The 20,824-nt window shown below is 40.9% G+C and overlaps 1 protein-coding gene across 6 annotated transcripts in view; it reads left to right on the plus strand.

The window, feature by feature from the left end:
* Window positions 1-5,821: 5,821 nt before the first annotated feature.
* Window positions 5,822-20,824, plus strand: part of FAM168A (family with sequence similarity 168 member A) — a 185,950-nt gene continuing 170,947 nt past the window's right edge. For 3 of the 6 annotated variants that reach the window (XM_036325034.1, XM_036325035.1, XM_036325038.1), the window contains exon 1: window positions 5,822-6,065. The gene's annotated coding sequence lies outside the window, so the exon portion shown is untranslated. The remainder of the gene's footprint in view (window positions 6,066-20,824) is intronic. The other 3 variants (XM_036325033.1, XM_036325036.1, XM_036325037.1) reach the window with 1 other exon arrangement.

The raw sequence follows: 20,824 nt of genomic DNA on the forward strand, positions 1-20,824 counted from the left end.
ATGGTCTTAGGCGACCCCCGTGAAAGGGTCGTTTGACAGCCAAAGGGGTCGCGACCCACACACAGGTTGAGAACCGCTTTACCTAGAGACTACTGGTAATCTTTGATGTTCTTTGGCTTGGGGTACATGATTACTTTCTGCTTTTCTCTTCCCACATGGCCTTCCCCTTGGTGTCTCTTTGTCTCAAATCCTCCTCTTTCTTCTCTTATGAAGACATCCCTCATTGGATATAGGGCCCACCTAAATCGAGGATTGATGTCATCCTGAGATTCTTAACTGCTAAGATCCTACTTCCAAATAAGTTCACATTCACAGGTATAGGTGTTAGAACTCGGACACACAGGCATAGCCCGGATATATTGAGGACATGCCATCACAATAAAGTTAGTTGTCATCTTTTTGCTGGTGGAGGGTCTTGCCTTCAATTTGTAAAAATGCAACATCTGTGGAATACAGTACAGTGAAGGGCAATAAAATGAGGTATGCCTTTATCTTTCTGGGGGACACAATTCAACCCACTATATTTGGTATGTGTTTTTTTTTTTAAGTTTATGAACTTGAGCAGCATAATTTATATAAAGGATCCCCCTAACAGCAAACTTCTCTCTCAATTATCTTCTGACCTTTGATAGTAACAACCTTCACGTCTGTCAGCTCTCATAGCATGAAAAGCATCTGATACCCTAATGAACTCTTTCATCTGCCTTGGGAGTTCGGCAAGGTCAGTCAATTATGGATAAGGAAACAGGTACAGGAGAAGAACTGACTTGACTGAGGACACCCAATCCAACTGGGATAGGATTTGAACCTAGGACGCAAGGTTCTTTCCTGCTGCTGCTGTATGAGAGCTTAGGTAGCTGTAATCAGCTCATGCAGATTTGTGATTTACTTTTGCTCTTTACTGAATGTTTGTTTTCCCCATGTGACTTAAAATTTTTTTTCAGATTTATTGGGGGCATTTTCCTTGTCATTTTAATTGACAAGGAATGTAATTGACAAGTATATGTAGTCTGTATACTTGTCATGTTAATTGATTGATTCATTAATTCAACCTCCATTTACTAAAGCCTTACACGGTGGGAATCTCTGGGCTGAACTGAGCGCTGGCCACAGAGATGAACCAACTCACCTTTGTCCTTGTCCTTGAGGGCAGTACATAGACAATTAACGTGATAGTGTGAGCAGGCGGTGGGAGCTGAGTGGGCTCCTAACCTAAGCAGGGGTCTGGAGAGGCTCCCTGGTGGCTGATTTAGGTCTTAAAGGATAGGCACGATGCAATCTTCTCCCTTGAATGTTGGTTATTAGAATTAATTATTAGGCTGGGCTTTGGCTACCCATCTATCAAATGCTAGTGGTGTGTTACTAGTTTTCTAGCACTCTTGTCAAGCTAGCATAGCAGGTTTAGTTAACAGCCTTCATCACAAATGGCAGTAATGTCCATTGGACCAGTGTTGGAGAATTCTTTACAAAACATTTCACACTCCTTGTATCATTTGCTGTTATAGAAAGCTCTTTGAGAATGCTTTGTTTACATGCAAATATTTCTTTTATTTCATAGGTTAGCTAAACGTAAATATTATAATTACATTTTCCAACAAGATTATAGCAAAAGCTTAAAAATTAAATTAGGTAACTTTGGAACTTAGAATTACTCAAATTGCACTGAGAATTAAACCGGGGTCTGGTTTCTGATCCCTACTTGGCCAATCTTTTCGTCTCTCTGGGTCTCAATTTCCTCTATATAAAAGGGTCATGTGAAGGACGTTTAGGCTGAAGGGTTAAATGAGATAATGGATCTTCGACACCAGCACAGCACCTGGCTCATTAAAGATCGGTTCTCCTAACATGGTCTCTGTTGTCCATTTCCCTGCAATTCTTAAAGTAATACTCCAGCCCACACTTGTGCCAAGGCTCTAAAGAGATGCTTTGAGAGAGAGCATTCAAAGCCAGCTCATTAACATAGCTGCGATAAAACTATCTCACAGTCCTCGTTAATCAGATAATAACAGCCAGAGGTTAGTGTTTTGACACTGTCATTTTGCCCCGGAGTTTGTTTCAGTTGGGTTGCAGAAAAAAACTGGGTTTGGTAGAAATAATCAATACAAAATAATACTGACAATGGCTAAAACTACACGTGGCAAAAATTTATTATGGATGGAAAAGCAAACTGAATGATCCTATCTTTGTTGATGGCATTGAACATTGCAAAGTTGACCCCTGGGGAAATTCCACTAGGTAGAAATAATCAACACAAAGTAAAACTGACAATGGCTCAAATTGCTCCCAGGAAAAGGTGGAGATGGTGGAAATAATGACTAGAAATTTCATAATGGCTGAAGTGATAATCAGTAAAAATTGATAAAGGTAGCTATTTGATTAATCAAATCTTTTTTTGTAAAAGTGAGAAAAGCATATATTTTGATGAAAATTCAATATAGAAAAATCTAGCCCAGCTGGCATGGCTTAGTGGTTGAGCATCCACCTATGAACCAGGAGGTCATGGTTTGATTCCCCGTCAGGGCATATACTCGGTTGCAGGCTTGATCCCCAGTGTGGGATGTGCAGTAGGCAGCCAATCAATGATTCTTTCTTATCATAGACCAGAGGCCCAAAGCATGAAATTCATGCAAGGGACTTGCGCCCCCCCCCCCCCCCCCCCCCCCCCCGCCTCCACCGCCCCCACGCCCCCACCACACGCAGACTGGGCTTTGTCTGAAGGACATCCAGTCTAATTAGCATATTACGCTTTTATTATTATAGTATTTCTCTCTTTCCCTTCCTCTCTGAAATCAATAAAAATATAAAAATAAATAAAATAAAAATCTAGAAAAGTTAGAAATTGTTTAAGTTTGATGAAATAAGTGAATTGATACCCCTCCCCTGGGAAATGACCTTTAGGTCACTTCACAACGGATATCCGCTTTTGCTTAGACCACATTCCACTTGCTAAGACTGTATCCCACGTGCTAAGACCATTATCTCTCCCCTGCGGACCTCCCAGGATCCGGACCTGTGCAGAGAATTCTCCGCCCAGAAAAAGCCTGCCTAGAGTACTTTAAAAACTTCTGACTCCTGTCTTTGGGTGCTGGTGCCATTTTGGGGCTAAGCCCATCTGGTATCCAGATGACCTAATAAATTCATAATCCCTCACCACTCTGGCCTTGTGCATTCCTCCTTGGCGACCCTAACATGTGCTTTATAGAAAATTTATCAAGGCATTAAATTGGCTTAATAGAGTTAATTCTTTAAATACTTTAATAAATTCATTAATAATAATTCTGAGTAAAGAGTATATATGCCAAGACTTGGCAGGGATTTGGAGAGATAATTCTCAAATTAGATGAAGGGTTTAGACTATAAATGGCACTTTACAATAGTCAATATACTTTCACACATATTGTTTTATTGGATTCTTCTAATAATCTTATGAGGTGACAGGGTAGGCATTATTCTTTCCATTTACAGATATAAACACTGGGGTTCAGAAAAGGACTTACTAAAGGTCACCCAGCATGCTCATGGCAAAGTCTAATTCAGGATCTGATTCTCAGACTCCTAGTCCAGTAAGCTTCCGAATATTGATTCCCCTAACTCAAAAAATCCTTCACTCACAGGACAGAGCAGATGCCTTCTAATTTTCATCACCCAGCCACCACTTTCTGCCATTTGGAGAAGTAGGGAAGAGGAGGAGGAGGAGTGAAAAGGGTTTAGAAGAGAGGATGGCCAAAGCAATTCAGAGAGGGGAAAGGACATAGTCAACACGTCCCAGGCACTTTCCTTACTATTCTAAGGGAACAGTAGAATAGGATGTTTTTTTTGGAGGTGGGGGTGGAATTTTAAGGCTGGGAGAATAAGATGAAAAATGAGATACAAAGTTTTAAAGAAGACAGTGCCTGATATTATTTTGGGAAAGTGATTCCTAAGGGACAGGGGTGTAACTGGATTTAGGTGGGGTGAAGCTGATGGATGGGCTGCGGCAGGACTGTTCAACTCTGACCTAGGCAACATGGGCTTTCTCTGGTAGGCCTGCCGTTCTCCTGTGGGCTGGATGGTGGAGCTCAAATGTTCTGGGTATTTTTTGTACAACACTGCAGAATAATGACATGAAATCTAAAATGCTGTAATTGACTACAAGACTTATGCTAAATCAGAGATTATCTGACACCACATTTTATACTCTAGGAGAACCGGACACAGAAAGAAAAAAAGTGTTTTAAGAGTAAGACATTTATTCAGTCTATAGAGAATGCTTTGTTTAAGTAGAGCTTTGTAGAGCCTTTACAATAACTGTTCTTCCAGCCTCACTCCCTCTCCCCACAGTGGTCTCCGGGCCACAGATGAGAAACTGCGGCTGTAAGAATTCAGATGTAAGGAAAAGCAGTGTGCCTAAAACATGTCCTAGGGAGGGCAGGAGTTTGTCCTGAGCTTTAAGATTCAGTTGGAGATTACGGTTCAGAAAGATCAGAAGCAGAAAAACTTTGAGAAGAGACAATGAAAATTGAGAAAATCCTCCCTGCTAATGCATTGTTTTTTTATGATTTTAAGTGAGCACCATTACTTGTTTTAATAGTAGTGTTGAGCTCCCAGAAAAACCAGACAGGCCTCGTCCTAGAGCACCACTGAGGGCAATAGGAAACCACGAAAAGCTTTTAGGCAGCAAAGATATGGTTGTTGGGTATGGAAATTGTATTTTTGAAAATAGTCTTATAGCTTAAAAAATGGAATTCCTTTTCCACATTCAGGCAATATGAAAATTAAAATTACTTAAAATCTGACACCCTTTCCTCCAAGATAATCACTGGTATTTTTGGGAACCTCTTTCTTGAAATCTTTCTACGATTATAGAATATTGTCTCAAACTTCCTATCAGTTGGAACATGCTGTTGTGTAACCCATTTCCCCCCTTGAGAATAAAATGTGAATGGCTTCTCATGCCAACACATAGATTTTAAATGGCTGCTTAGCACTGCATTGTTTGTATGTACCGTTCAATCAGCCCCCGTGGATGAACATGTGCGTTTCCCCGCCAATATCGACAATCTTCTGTAACAACCTCTTGCATTCCTTGTTTTTCCAAATTGTCCGATGGCCTTTTGGAGGTAAATTTTAAAAAGTAATAGCGCTGGGTCAAGAATCCTGTCCTTTTCACATTTGGACTCGAGTTTCGCCCTTGGGTTGACAGGGAGGCCGGGAGGAAGCGGCTGCCTCGGTTTTGTGAGACAGTGGCCGCGGGGACGGCGAGAGCGCAGTCTCCCCGGTGACCTCATCCACTCAGGCCTGTCCTCCGCCGGCCGGCGCATTCCTTTCCTTTTTCCTCTCCTTCCCTTCCTTAACATGGAGGCAGGACTGGGAACTGCGTTTGCCAGCATCTCGCAGGGACCGGAGAAGGAAGGCTGGAGGCTGTGGCGCATGCTGGAAGATGTAGTCCAGCGGGCAAGGCGGCGGCGTGTGTGCGCGCGTGCGTGTGCGCGTTTGTGTGGGCGCGCGCCTAAATAAGTTGGAGATACTGAGAACGTCGCCACCCGGGGACGGGGCCGCGGGGCGCCCCAACTACTCTCGCCTGCGGTCTCAGAGTCTACAAAAGCCGCCGCCGATGCTTTATCCCATTGTCCAGGGCCCCGGAGGGCGCGGCCCCTCGGCCCGGGTCGCGGGGAGCGAGGCGGCTGGCGCAGGCCGCGCGCGGGCCGGCGCGAGGCATGCCGGGAGTTGTGGTCCCCGCTCTCGCCGCGGCTGTGGGACGTGTGGCGGCGCTGCGCCGGCTCCTCCTTCCCCGCCCTTCTCATAGGTCCCCCGCGCCCCCCTCCCCCCCCGCCCGCTCGCCTCCTCCTCCCTCGCCCGCAGCGGAGCGTCCCCTCCCCCACCCGTCGGGCTTCTCGGCAGCTACTGCAGAGCCTTCAGAGCCGAGTCGCGGAGGAGGAGGAGGCTCCCGGTCCCTGCGCGCCATCCGCCACCTTACTGGACACAGGCGAGGGAGCGAGAGCGTCGCCTCCGTAGCCTCCGGAGAAGACAAGGGCATCGTCGCCTCAGCCTCTGCCGCCGCCGTTTTCGCCTGCAGCGGCTCGCCGGTGAGGAGACCCCCCCTTCCCGGTCCGCTCGCCGGGAGCCTGGGCCGGTGGTGCTGGGGAGAATGGGAGCGGGGGCTGCGGAGCGCGGGCTGGGGGAAGGGGCTGAGGTCGCGATGGAACGGCGGGCCGGCGGGGAGACTTGTCCGGGCGCGGGCTGGGGCCGGGGGTGGGGTGAGGGTGGGACCCACGCAGGTTTTTTTTTGTGTGTGTTTTTTGGGGGGCGGGGGGAGGCGACAGGGGAAGAGGACTTTGAGTGGGGAATAGCTGGACCCGGAACCCCGGAGCGTGGGGCTGGGGTGGAATCTGGGGAGGTTTGGGGCGAGCTGGATGATGAGACCGGAGCGGGGTGGCTTTTCGTGGGGGAGGGGCCCAGTGGAGGAGGGGGGTGGATTTGGGATCCGAGCAATTGACAGTTTGGGATCCGAGCTGGAGCGCGGGGTGGGGGGTCCTTGCCAGAGCGTGGGATGGCAGGGTGGGCGAGGACCCTCGCGGGGTGTTCGTGCGGGCGGGCGGAATCCGGGGTGGACCCCGGGCAGGCTGAGAGGGGCGGTGGGGGCCGGGGGTGGGGGGCTTGGCACGGGTTGAGACCTGGGCTTGAAGTCGGCGTTTGCCATCTAGGGGTGATGGAATTTGTGGAGACTTAATGAATGGCGTGGTTTCGGAGAGCAGAGGAGGCAGAATTTGGGGTTTTCCTGGGGAATGTTTATGGAGGTTGCAGCAGGAGCTGGTGGGGATAGGACTTTCAGTGAGGGGAGTGTGCGGGTGAGCTGGCAGGAGGGGGGTCCGTTAGAAATGGGCGGGCCGGGATTGACATTGGGCGGGGGCACCGCGGGCTGGGGTTTAGGGTGAGTTTAGATTAGAACCACCGGAAGGGGCATTGGTGGGGGCTCTTCGGGTGCAGGGTCGAGGCAGAGGGCACCGCAGACGCTGCTGAGCCGGATGGACTCCCTGAAAGAACAGGGGCAGGTGGTGAGCGAGGTGGGGGATGGTCCCTTGAAGAACGCGTCCCTTGGTCAAGGTGGCCGACGGATGGTCTGGGATGAGCTGTTGGGACAGGAGAGGGGGCTCTGAGGGTGCGGTGGCGGAGGGGTTCCTTAGGGAGCGGAGGCACGGCGTTGGCATGGATGGGGCAGAGCGGAGGGAGAGGGGCAGTGAACGGTGCTGGAAAGAGGTGGATTCGGATGTCCTCCCAGCGACAGAAGAGGGTTAAGGGTTGGACTTACATGGACAGCTTTGGAGGCTGTGGTTTGGAGAGAGACAGTCATCAGAGGGGACTTTGTAGGGGAGAGAGAAGGCACAATAAAGATTCTCTTTCCTGGAAGATGTCTTAAGCTGTTAAATCTTTTTCTTTTTTCATTTATGTTGGTATCATATTTGGAAGTAAATCGGCCTAAAGGGTGAAGTTGAGAGGGGCTTCGGTTAGGGTAGAATTAAGAAGGCGAGAGTGTGTCCTATTACAGGCATACACCTTGGAGATGGTGCAGTTCGGATCCAGACCTCGGTGATAAACGAGAATTGCTATCAATCGAGTTGCGGTCTTATTGCTGGTGGAAGGTCTTGCCTTAAATTTGTAAAAACTGCAACACCTGTGAATGGCAATGAAGCAAAGTGCAGTAAAATGAGGTATATCTGTGTTCATATAACAAGAAGGTTAGGAGAAAAAACCCAATCCCAAATAAAAGGTGGAGAAGATAAAGATGAATGTGACAGATATCTTTCTATAAGACGTCTCTGCTGTCTCCTCTCCGCCCTCCCCCATGGTACATTAAAAATTAGTCCTGGATTTTGGAATTAAGTAGATTTGATGGGCTTGAGGTAGCATTCTTTGCTTGAGAACTGGTGAATGAGATTGAAAAATATGAGGCTGAATTTATTTCCCAGTCAGGGAGCGTGCATGTATGCAGAAAGAGCTTAGGCCTTTTTTTCTTCTTAAAATTGATTGCTTGAAGACTCCATTTATTGGTGTCCTGGTTTGCAAGGCAATTAGGCCCATCATTGTATTGCAGGCTAATAATCCTGAGATGAATCTTGGCACCACTGCTTTATGTAAACAGATAGGACAGAAAATATGGAAATGTCATAAATATTCATTGGTAAGATGGTTTGGTATTAATGGAGTTTTTCATTTGATTCTCTTCTGACATTACTTGATAAGATTATAATAATTGGACTATATTTCTATAGATTGAATTTCTTCTGAAGGAATTCAGGTGGTAAGAATTCTATCAGATATGGATAAATCATGTAGAATTTTATTTTTTAGGGAATGGCTTTGATGTAGACACATTACAATAACTACAGAAACAATATCTCCAATTTTATTTAATGCTTAATAGTATGTTTATTTTCATGGCAGAATGGTGATGCTGGGAAGTAGAGAGGGATGTGCATGGAAGAAACATCTTTAGGGAAACAGTTTTCTGGACTTAATTGCATCAACTATGATATGTTTAAAGAAGTGGCTGTTGATTTTAGAGCTCAAACTGAGAAAAAAATGGGGAGAGATGTAAAAAGACTAAAATTGGCACCAACGAATCAAAATCATTCTTTTTTGTTTAAGCCTCAGAGTTCGGCTCACAAGCGAATCATTTTCCTTGCCTTTCACAGTTGAGCATATTAAAGTACCCAATATTTAGAATGCTTTTCTTTTTTTTTTTTGTAGTTCCATAATGGGTAGAATGATAGAAGGTTAGATTTAATCCTTAGAATGAAAGTGTTTTTGTTTTTGTTTTTTTAATGAGGAAGCTTTATTACAATAAAAATCAGGTTTGAGCAATTACCTGTTCATTTGATGAGAGTGTAATTGAATTAATGCAATCTTTTCTCCATGTAAGTTCACTTTGGGATACTGACATTGTTTTTGTGGATCTGTGAGCTTGATATAGAGGTGGGATATTTATAAAGCCCTAGCTTTTGAAAGCTCCAAATGAAAAGTAATCACCTGGGAGAAATATCTTGGTGGATTACCATCCCCTTCCCCCAACTGTGGTCACCTGTGCTATAGAAATGTATGTAAAGTGTTTTAGTATCTTTACCTCATTTTGTTAATCTTCACCTGAGGATATCCCCCTCTCCCCCATTGCTTTTCAGAGAGAGTGGATGGGAAGTAGGGAGGGGAGAGAGAGAAAGAGAGAGACACATGGACTGGTTGCCTCCCGCACAGGACCCTTGGGTGCACAGACCAGTGCTCTTACTACTGAGCAACACCGGCCAGGGCTCTTTACCTCATTTGGTTCTTCCAGTATTCTGGTGTGAAGGGGAGAGCAGAAGGAGGTATTAATAGACAGGTACTTTGGTAGAATGAGTAGCCTGTAAATTTAGGGGTCAAGAGTCCTGGGTTCAAATCCCCATTCTAGAATTTGATAGCTGAGTGATTTCAGTAGTCATTAAAAAACTTTCATACTTAGTGGTAAAGGTTATACAACATTGTGAATATACTTACTTCTACTGAATTGTACACTCAAATATGGTTAAAATGGTTTTTAAAAAAACTTTCATACTTCATAAAGCTGTCAAGGGGAACAAATCAGTTCATGTCCTGAAATAACTTTATGTCCTGAAAACACTGTGTATATATGAAATATTTGCTCAGTATTTATTTACTTATTGCCTGCTTAGTGCCAGGGGAAATGAAAATGAACAAAAAACAGCTTTCAGTGTAGTGGGAGAGACAGACGATTTAAATATAGTGGGAAAAGTGAGGCAAAACTAATGTGGTCGTGAAGAGTGTGGACGCTGAGGTCTATCCACTATTTATTAGTTGTATGACCTTGGGCACAATGGTCTCATCTGTAAAGTAGGCATGAGAGACCTAATCTTATAAAGTTTTTTTTTTTGATTATTGAACAGAATAATCTATGGAAAGCATTTAACACAGTATGTTATATAGTATACATTAAAAAATATTAGTAATTGCCATTATTAGATAGGAAGACTAGAATGTGAATAGCCTTGTATGTCCTCACATTGAGTTCTTAGTATTATGTTCTATTTATTAAGGAAGTATTACTTGGTATTATCATTTCATTCAGAGTTCACCTATGTATTTGCATGTTTGTACTGTAGTCTAGGAACTTGAAACAGTAAAGTGCTAAACATATGATAGCTGTTAGCTTCTTCATGTATAAAATAAGGAGAAAAAACTCCTCTGAGAGGTTAAATGACTTGCTTAAGGTTATAGTCAGCAGGTGGAAGAGTCTGGGCTACAGTCCCCAAATTCTGATTCTTTAGCCCTGTTTAGTTTTCTTTTTTAAATTGTGAAACAAGCCCTATGTATAAAAGTGTATATAACATACATTTTCAACTTAACGAATGATAAATTGAAGGCCTGTTTTTGTTACCAGCTTAACAAAAGGGAGATTCCTAGTACCTTTAAAGCCTCTTGCAATTCCCTGCCTGATGGAGTCTCCCTCTTTCTTCTCCCTCAGAAGTAACTAGTTTCCTGAATTTTGTGTAAACTATTCCCTGCTTTTCTTTATAGTTTTACCAAACAAATACATGTCATAAAAAATATATTTTTTACCTTAGCATTTTAATGTAAATAGAATTATACTGTAAATATTCTTTTGTGACTTGCTTTATTCTTATTATTAACTTATTTTTAACTTTAAAAGAATTTTATTTCTTCCATTATTAACATATGCTCATGGTAGAAATTAGAAATTACAAAAAAGTAAAAGGGAGCAAAATTATTGTCTGTAATCCCATTACCCAGCAACAATTCTTAATCCAGATGGCAAGAGGAAGCCAGTTTGCACTTATGGATGATTAGGTTATCCAGGTATGGATCAGTCATACTTGGAAATAGGAATCGGAGTGAGTAGTAGCAGCCTTTGTGAGCTGTGAAAGAGCAGGAGTTCTCATTGGCAGGAGTTCTTTATTTGCGAGAGACTAATTCTTTGTTATACCATTTTAGAGTTTCACATCATGTTTTCATAAGTCTTTTGGTCAAAATTTTTGTGCATCTTTTTGCAGAAAAATAGTCTGGTACATTGATTATTGCCTGATTGTGCAGGAGGGTCTGTTATCTGCTGTACAGAGTACCATGAATAGGATACATAGTATACATATCAGTTACACATATCAGAAGCTTGGCAACCTAAACACCAAGAATTTCTTTTGTCTAAGACAGTGGTTCTCAATGTTCCTAATGTTGTGGTGACCCCCAACCATAAAATTATTTTTGTTGCTACTTCATAACTGTAATTTTGCTACTGTTATGAATCGTAATGTAAATATCTGATATGCAGGATGTATTTTCATTGTTACAAATTGAACACAATTAAAGCATAGTGATTAATCACAAAAACAATATGTAATTATATATTCAATATATGTTTTCCGATGGTCTTAGGCGACCCCTGTGAAAGGGTCGTTCGACTCCCAGAGGGGTCACGACCCAAAGGTTGAGAACCGCTGGTCTAAGAGATTTGAAATCCAAATTCATTATCTGTTGGAGCTTCAGTTTACTTATCTGTAAAATCAGGCTCAGATGAGATAAATGTGAAAATACATCTTAAACTGTAAAGGACTATATAAACGGTAGTTGGGTTTTCCCCCCCTCCTACTTTACAAAACAAATGAGGAGGGCACCCCACACAAAGGTAAGAAGCCTGACATATTTGGTTTATTGCCTTTCTAAAGGGTTTTGCCAGTGGAGGAGGTAGTACATGGTCAGTTCACAGTTTCTCCCTTGAAACTTGAAGATTGTTGGATATAGTGGGATGGAGAAGGTGCTAAAGGACTTTCTCCTAAGGAATTTATGGGACCTGTTTCCACATTAATTGTATTGACTAGCTCAAAATGAAGCTATTGAAGTGGAGAATGCAGTATTTAAACAAATATAGTCATTTCCTTGTTAGTTTTTTTTTTTTTTTTACCTGTACCTTATTACAGAGACAGCGTAAAGTGAGATAAAATATTTGTGCATATGTAGAAGGAAGATAATATTCCATTTTTGGGTTGTTGTGTGGATTAAAGAGACAAGAACAAAGAACCTGGACCATTGACTGGCGCATACATTGTTTGTACTTAATATGGTAGTTACAATTATTATTTTTATTTCACTTATGAATTGTTCAGAGCTAATTTTTCCTTCAGGATATTTTTTTGTTAGTATTTTCCTGGGATACATCTCCCCTCACTCATTTTACATTTTGTATTATAATTTTATTTTAATATTACCATAAGTAAAGCAAGACAAAGAACATAAACCCATAACTGCAGTGCAGTCCAAGGCTAAGGAGCTAGTAGTCTTAGACGTGACAGATATGTCTAAGACATCTATTCAACAAATATCTATTGAAAGATTATTAGATAATAGGGAGTGCTGGGAATATGGGATACAAAAATTAAAATTCCCTGCTCTTAAGGAGCTTATAGTTTATAGTCAATCTAGTGGGGAGACAGACATGTCACATAATTGTAGGATAGTGTGATATATGCTGCAGTGGGAGTGTGGACAAGAGGCATGGAAAGAACGGAGATTGGCATGGCCTGATCTGCTTGGGGAAGCAGGAAAGAGAGTTGCATGAAAGAGTTAATGCTTGAGTTGAGATCTGAAGGGTATGTGGATATGCTAGGGAAGGAGAGGTTAACAATGGTTCAGGTTGTTGACAACAGTCTTCCTTGATTGTTCCCTTCCAGTGTTTTTGTTGGCCTTGGTTTGTACCTGTTTTTAAAGGCCTTCTAGCATGTACACCTACTATAAAAAACAAATAAGCAAATATCTAAATATGCTGTGCTGTCATGCTTTTATTCTTTCTATATGTTGTGCCTTGCACCTGGAGAGCCTGATCCCTGCTGAATTCCTTAATCTTTACTTTGTCTATTAGATGAAATGTATTTTTTTTTAAAAAATATATTTTATTGATTTCTTACAGAGAGGAAGGGAGAGGGATAGAGAGCCAGAAACATCCATGAGAGAGAAACATGGATCAGCTGCCTCCTGCACGCCCCCCACTGGGGATGTGCCCGCAACCAAGGTACATGCCCTTGACCGGAATCGAACCCGGGACCCTTGAGTCCGCAGGCCGAAGCTTTATCCACTGAGTTAAATCAGTTCTGGCAGATGAAATGTATTAATGAACATATCTCATGCTTTTTGCCCTTTTCAGTTTGTTGTTTAGCAGGAAGAGATTTTCGAAGCAGAAATTGAAGAAGAGATCTTTATTAATTCTGCTTTCTCAGTTAATGTTGATATTTCTTCGCTCATTGAACTTTTTAAGATTCTTTCCTTCAGTAGTCTTGCCCACTCTATTTGCTTTTTCTGCTAGCTATATACTGATGACTCTCAAATTTCTGTCTCCAGCTCAGAGCTATCTCCTGAAGTCCAGACCTGCATATTTCACTAGCTATTGGCCTCCATATGCATCTATTTCAGTGATTCTCAAATTCAGTAGGTGCAAAAGAGAACTCATTTTCCCCATCTACTTATTCTGACGTCTCCTATTTTGTACCCCCTCCCACACAGAAAGTAAGAATCAAATCTTCTGTAGATTTGTCCTAACTTAAAGGTACTACCATTCATCCAGTCATTCAAGATGTGAATCTGTGCCATTAGTCTTCTCTTCTCCCTTCTCTCTTGGAGTCAAAAATAAATCCATGTAAATATTTCTGCAATTCATCTCCCCTCTCCTATTATTACCAAGTTAGTTTAGACTCTAACCTCACCTGGACATGTATACTAGCCTCCTAACTGGTTTCTGTATCACCCATATAGTAAACCCATAGTCTACATAGCAGCCAGAACATCTCTACCCAACCATGTATAAATGTCTATGTCATTCCCCTCCTTAAATTCCTTCATTGGCTTTGAAATCTTAAGTTCCTTGCCATGACATATTAGGTCTTCTGTGGCCTGTCTCTATGTACTCCTTCTGCCTGATCTCCCATTACTGGTAATACTACACAGCATGTAGTTTCTACAGATATCTTGCAGCTTCACACCTTTGCTCATGCTGTTTTTCCTTTTATTCATCCTTCTGGGTTGAGTGCATCTCTTCTAAGAAACCTTTCAGAACTTTTAAGGTTGTCATAAGTGTCCCCATTTTGTTCACAGTGAGCATCCAGTGCATGTCTGTGTTATAGTACTTGCCCTCTATTAGAAAAATTAACTGTTTACTCCTTCACTTTATTTTTTTTTTAAAATATATTTTATTGATTTTTCACAGAGAGGAAGGGAAGGGGATAGAGAGTTAGAAACATCAATGAGAGAGAAACATCGATCAGCTGCCTCTTGCATACCCCCGACTGGGGATGTGCCCGCAACCAAGGTACATGCCCTTGGCCGGAATTGAACCCGGGACCCTTTACTCCTTCACTTTAAGTTTCTTGGGGGTAGGGACAGTGTCCTAGTCACCTTTATAGTCCTAACTTCTCCTGGAGGGTGCCTTGTGAATGATTAGCTTTTGAACTGAACTTCGTAAGGATAGATGACAAAATAGTAGAATGGTATTCTAATAAGGAGTAAGGTGATATGTGTTTTTCTAGATATAGATTTTTATTCAATTTAGAATGGAATTTAGAATTTAATTGGATTGATAAAGGCTTTAATAATGATGATGTATAACACAAGGTTCAAAAGTAGAAGACAGCAAGATGGTATGCTCAGGGTTTGGCAAATGCTTTCTGTGAAAAAACATTTTAGGCTTTGCAGGCCACATACAGTCTCTGTTATTTATTAATTTTCTCTTCATTTTTTCTCTCTTCATCTCCCCCCCTTTTCCTCCTCCTTATGTTTTATTTTTAGCTCATAGGCCATTCAAAAACAGGCCATGGGTATGCCATAGCTTGACAGTCTCTGGTATGTTATCAGAAATCAAACTTGAAATTGTAGAATATTGATAAGCAAAGAGACTAAAGCAAGTTTATATTTCTTGTTTTATTTATTATAAAATTTAGTTCCTCTGGCAGTTAGGCATATCTTTAGTATTGAGAACAATTGCACAGAATCTTTTTTGTCAAACTGCTCTGTTTATGTAAAAGTTTAACATTTTTTTAAAAAGGGCTATTTAGCCTGGCCAGTGTTGCTCAGTGGTTGAACACACACCTATGAACCAGGAGGTCATGTTTTGATTCCTGGTGAGGGCACATGTTTGGGTTGGATTTCAGGCTCGATCCCCAGTGCGGGGCATGGAGGAGGCAGCTGATTGATGATTCTCTCTCATCATTGATGTTTCTATTTCTCCCTTTCTCTCCTTTACTCTCCCTTCCTCTCTGAAATTTAAAAAAAATTTTTTTTTTAAAAAGGGCCTTTGATCTCTGTATGAAGGTGCTTAGTTTATAAAGCTGCAACACAACTTTCCCTCCTCCCTCCATTTAGGCAGGTATCTGGGTCCTTTCAGAATATGCCTGCTTTTCTGATGATATAGACTGCACCTTTTATTACATACAGACATTTTGAAGGAATACCGGGATGATATGTTTTTCACAGTAAACATCAATCCCTGGTTGAATTGATGTTATGATCTTGATTTGCCTTCTGATCATGTCCTTCAATCTTGACAGTTTCTGCTGATGCTCATATTTTCTAGCTTCTTTTCTTGATGTGTTCTTTTATTTTGAGTTGATAGCAGAAATCCTTATCTGTATATATATAGTTACACTATACTTCTGCAAATAAAATCATACCATTTTATTTGATCTACAGAGTACAAGTTTGTCATGTTGCATTATTTTCATTTTAAGGATGAAGTAATCAAGACTCAAGAGGATAATTTGTCTAAGGCCTTAGGATTAATAGAGGATGAGGATGGAAAGACAAAGGGGCATAATATTTGAATGATGGGATATATGCAGGTTGCTTTTACTCTCTTTTATAATTTGATTCTCACGTTTAGAATATAGGGCATTGTGCCCATTTTACAGAAGAGGAAACTGAAGCAACTGAGGCCTATAGGGATTGAGTAGTTTGCATTTGGCTACATAGCTAGTAATAGAAGAGAAACTTGTATTAGAAACCTGATCTGCCTTGTTTCAAAGCTCTTGTTCTTTTTACTATACTATATATAAAGCTCCCTGGTTTTAAACTCTTGTCTATGAGTAATACCTTGGCTATACATCAGAATCACCTGCAGATTTGTTTTAAGAAAAATGACATGTTCTAGTTCTAACAGAACTGTGCTAGCAGAACTTCTGAAGGTGAGCATAAGACAAGTGTATGTATGGATTTATGTTTTATTTTTTTTAAATATATTATTGATTTCAGAGAGGAAAGGAGAGGGAGAGATAGAAACATCAATGATGAGAGAGAATCACTGATTGGCTGCCTCCTGCACGCCCCCCACTGGGTTTCGAGCCCGCAACCAGGGCATGTGCCCCTGATCGGAATCGAATCCGGGACACTTCAGTCCGCTGGCCAGCACTCTGTCCACTGAGCCAAACTAGCCAGGGTGGATTTATGTTTATATAGAAAATACAGACCTGGCCTCAGTTGATTAAACATCATTCCATATACTGAGAGGTCGCTGGTATGATTGATTATTCCTGGTCAGGGCATATGCCTGTGTTTGCGGGCATGATCCCTAGTAGGGGGTGTGTAGGAGGCAGCTGATCATGTATATTTCTCATTGATGTTTCTATCTCTCTATCCCTCTCCCTTCCTCTCTCTCTAAAATTAATAAAAATGTTAGCATATGTTTATGAAAATAACTATATGTATCCCAGGCCAAAAAAAATTAGAATAACATTTTACATATTTCTTTTCTCTTTTAAAATATGTTTCAGCCCTGGCTGGTTTGGCTCAGTGGATAGAGCATCAGCCTGTGGACTGAAGGGTCCGGGTTCGATTCTGGTCAAGGGCACATGCCTGGGTTGCGGGCTTGATCCCCAGTGGGTGTGCAGGAGCCAGCGGATCAATGATTCTCTCTCATCATTGATATTTCTGTCTCTCCCTCTCTCTTCCTCTCTGAAATCAATAAAAAATATATATTTTAAAAAATATGTTTCATTGATTTTAGAGAAAGGGGAAGGGAGAGGGAGAGAAACATCCATGACAAAGAAACATTGACCAGCTGCTTCCTGTGGATTGAGGCTGCAACCTGGGCAGGAATCAAACCGGTGCATAGGTCGATGCTCAACCATTGAGACACACTGGCCAGGCAATGTTTTTATAAATATCATTACTGTCTGACTGGATACATATCTGTTTTTACGTCTCATATGTTGCAGTTTGTGGTTTTGCTTGTAGCATATAAAGAAAATGCAGTCCCACATATATATAGTGGCTAGAAAAGAATGTTTTATTACTTTTTAAAATAGATGTGGATTTTCTTTTTAGGTACTATTCCAAAACTTGACAACTGGAAGTTTCTTAAAGGCCCATTGCCTTGTGGAATCTGAAACCATATCAATGAGTGTTCCATATTCTGTTACATTAAAATCCTTTAGTGTTTTTTTACTTGGAATGGATCTTCTACCCCTGCATGATATTGTAACATCATGCATTGGTCATTTGGTAAATATTGATTCACTGAATTGTGCAGATCTAGTGTATGTTGACATATTCTATTATACAGTGTCAAAAATCACTTTTGTTAATATCACCACCAATCTCATCAGTTAAGTCTTTTAAAATTTTTGCTTGAAAGCTCAGATTTTATCATTGGAACAAATACTGACAGTTGTTTTCCTTGAAGTGACAGTCTCACATTGTTCGTTTTTGAAAAAATGTCTGCCAGACATCTATGTCTGAATAATCATAGTCATTCTTTCAAGTAAAAATGGTGTTTCATGAAAAGAGCAGCTAGTTCAGCTTGCAACTCAATTGCACAAGTGCTTTTAGTGCTTTTCCTAGAGACAACTTGTAGTTTGGTACTCAGGAGAAGTACTTTATGTGTACTTCCTGTTTCACAGAATATTCAAAAGATGTATAATTGAGGATTGAAATTTAATAATATTAAAAATTTAAACTATATTATTTAAAAATAGTAATTTTCAATTCCAGTTGACATTCAATATTATATTAGTTTCAGCTATATAGCATAGTGATTAGACATTTATATAACTTACAAAAAGATCTCCCTGGTAAGTCTAGTATTCCACTGGCACCATACATAGTTATTACAGTATTCTTGACTATATTCCCTGTGCTGTACTTAACACCCCCATGACTATTTTGTAGCTGTCAATTTGTGCTTCTTAATCTCTTCACCTTTTTCATCCAGCCCCTCACTCCCTCTCCCACCTGGCAGTCATCAGTTTATTCTTTGTGTGTATGAGTTTGTTGCTCTTTCATTTGTTCATTTATTTTGTTTTTTTAGATTCCACATATAAGTGAAAATGTATGGTGTTTGTCTTTCTTATTTCACGTAGCATAATACCCTGTAGGTCCATCTATGCTATTGCAAATGGTAAATTTTGACTCTTTTATGGCTGAGTAATTTTTTGTATATATGTACCACATCTTCTTTATCCATTTTTCTAGTGATGGACACTTAGGTTGCTTCCATATCTTGGCTATTGTTAATAATGCTGCAGTGAACATAGGGATGCATATGTCTTTTTGAATTAGTGTTTTGGGTTTCTTTAGATAAATACCCAGAAGTGGAATCCTGGGTCCTTCTTTGTCTCTTGTTACAACTTTTGTTTTAAAGTCAGTTTTGTCTGATAATAGTACTATTACTACCCCAGCTTTTTTTCTTCTTCATTTTCATAAAATATCTTTTTCCATCCCATTACTTTCAGTCTGTGTGTCTTTAAATCTGAAGTGGATCTCTTCTAGGCAGCATATGTGTGGGTCTTGTTTTCTTGTCCATTTAGTCAACCCATATCTTTTGATTGGAGCATTTAATCTACTTACATTTAAAGTGATTATTGATAGATATATAGTTATTGCTATTTTATCATTTATATTTTTGATCCTTATTTTCTTTTTTAAAATATAATTTTATTGATTTTAGAGAGAAGGAGAGAGAGAGAGAGAGAGAGAGAGAGAGAGAGAGAGAGAGAGAGAGAAAGAGAAAGAGAGAAAGAGAAAGAAACATCAATTGGTTGCCTCCCTGATGCACCCCAACCAGGGACTGGACTCAAAATTGGGCATGTGCCCTGTCTGGGAATTGAACCAGTGACCTTTTGGTGCATGGGACAATACTTAACCAACTGAGCCACACTGGCCAGAGCTGCTGCTTCTTAAAGAAGTCTCTAGCATTTCTTGTGATTCTGGTTTGGTGATAATGAACTCCTTTCACTTTTTTTTTTTGTCTCCATGAAGAACATTCTTTAGTGAAACTGAAACTAGCTCTTTTTCTTGGTGGGTCTATGAAGAATGCAGTTTGGTGTCTCTGCCTTGATTCAATACAAGATATATATATATATATATATATATATATTGATTTTTAGAGAGAAAGAGAAACTTTGATTTGCTATTTCACTTATTTATGCATTCATTGGTTGATTCTTGTATGTTCCCTGACTGGGGATTGAACCTCATCCTTGGCATACTGGTATGACACTCTAAGCAACTGAACTACCCAGCCAGGGCCAAGCTGATATATTTTTATTTATTAATATAATTATAACATTTCTTGGTATACTGGTTTGGTGGTGATAAACTTCTTTAGGTTTTTTTGTTTTTTTTTTTTTGTCTCGGTGAAGAACATTCTTTAGTGAAACTGAAACTAGCTTTTTTTCTTTTTAATGTGTCTGTGAAGAATACGGTTTGGTTTGGTATTACTGTTTGATTCAATACAAGATGGTATGTTTTTATTTATTAGTATGATTATGTTTTAAGACTTTGTTTATTTCTTATGGGGCAAAAGGTGATTTTATTACACTGTTTTGAAAGCCAGCATGAATTCAGTTGATTTTTCCTTGGCTAGTAGAATCAAAACACTTTAGAGTTGAGCAGTTTTACAACTTTGTCATGATGTTAGGAAATCATTGGGCTTGGTGCTTATTCTTCACTACCTTGTAGTGAAGGAAAGGCATGAAGTGGACTTTAAGGAACTGTGTATAGCTGTATGTAAAAGTGGTTCTCTTGGTATATTATTGGGTCTTCCTATCCTTAACCTGGAGTGTCTATTTACTATAGGCAAAAAATTCAGATGAAACCACAGCCAAGTAATCTTGGGTAATGACTTTGATTTTTCACTGTGATTGGATAGAGGAGATTGGAGGAGGTAGGTTAGACAAGTCAGTAGTGAGCATTATTTTACCTTTCAACCAGCATCCTTTTTTCTTTTTCTTTTTTTCCCCCCGCCCTTGACAATCCCCTGTCAGCCAGCATCCTTAGACAGCCTGGAACCTTAGTTCTGGAGGGAGGAGAATTAACATTCATTGTGTGCCTACATTGTGGTAGGCCCTTTATGTATGCTGTCTTATTTAAAATATATTTTTATTGCTTTCATAGAGGAAGGGAGGGAGAGAGTTAGAAACATCAGTGATGAGAGAGAATCATTGATTGGCTGCCTCCTGCACACCCCCCAATGGAGATCGAGTTGGCAACCCGGGCATGTGCCCTGACTGGGAATCTAACTGTAACCACCTGGTTTATATGTCGGTGCTCAACCATTGAGCCACACCAGCTAGGCATGTGCTGTCTTATTTAAATTATTCTGTAAGGTGGTCATAATTATTAAATTTATTTGTGAGAACATTTAGGCTCAGAGATCTGGAGCCTGCTCGGGCTTATCTCCAAAGTTTTCTGCCTCAAAAGCCTGTGAGTGTTCTTTCCTACGTGCTGTGCTATTTTCCAAGGACATGGTCTCACTGATTATTTGTGTACCTGGAACATGGGGCTCAGTACATTTTTGTTGAATAAT

Source organism: Myotis myotis, unplaced genomic scaffold, assembly GCF_014108235.1.
Source record: "Myotis myotis isolate mMyoMyo1 unplaced genomic scaffold, mMyoMyo1.p scaffold_m19_p_10, whole genome shotgun sequence".
Lineage (NCBI taxonomy): Eukaryota > Metazoa > Chordata > Mammalia > Chiroptera > Vespertilionidae > Myotis > Myotis myotis.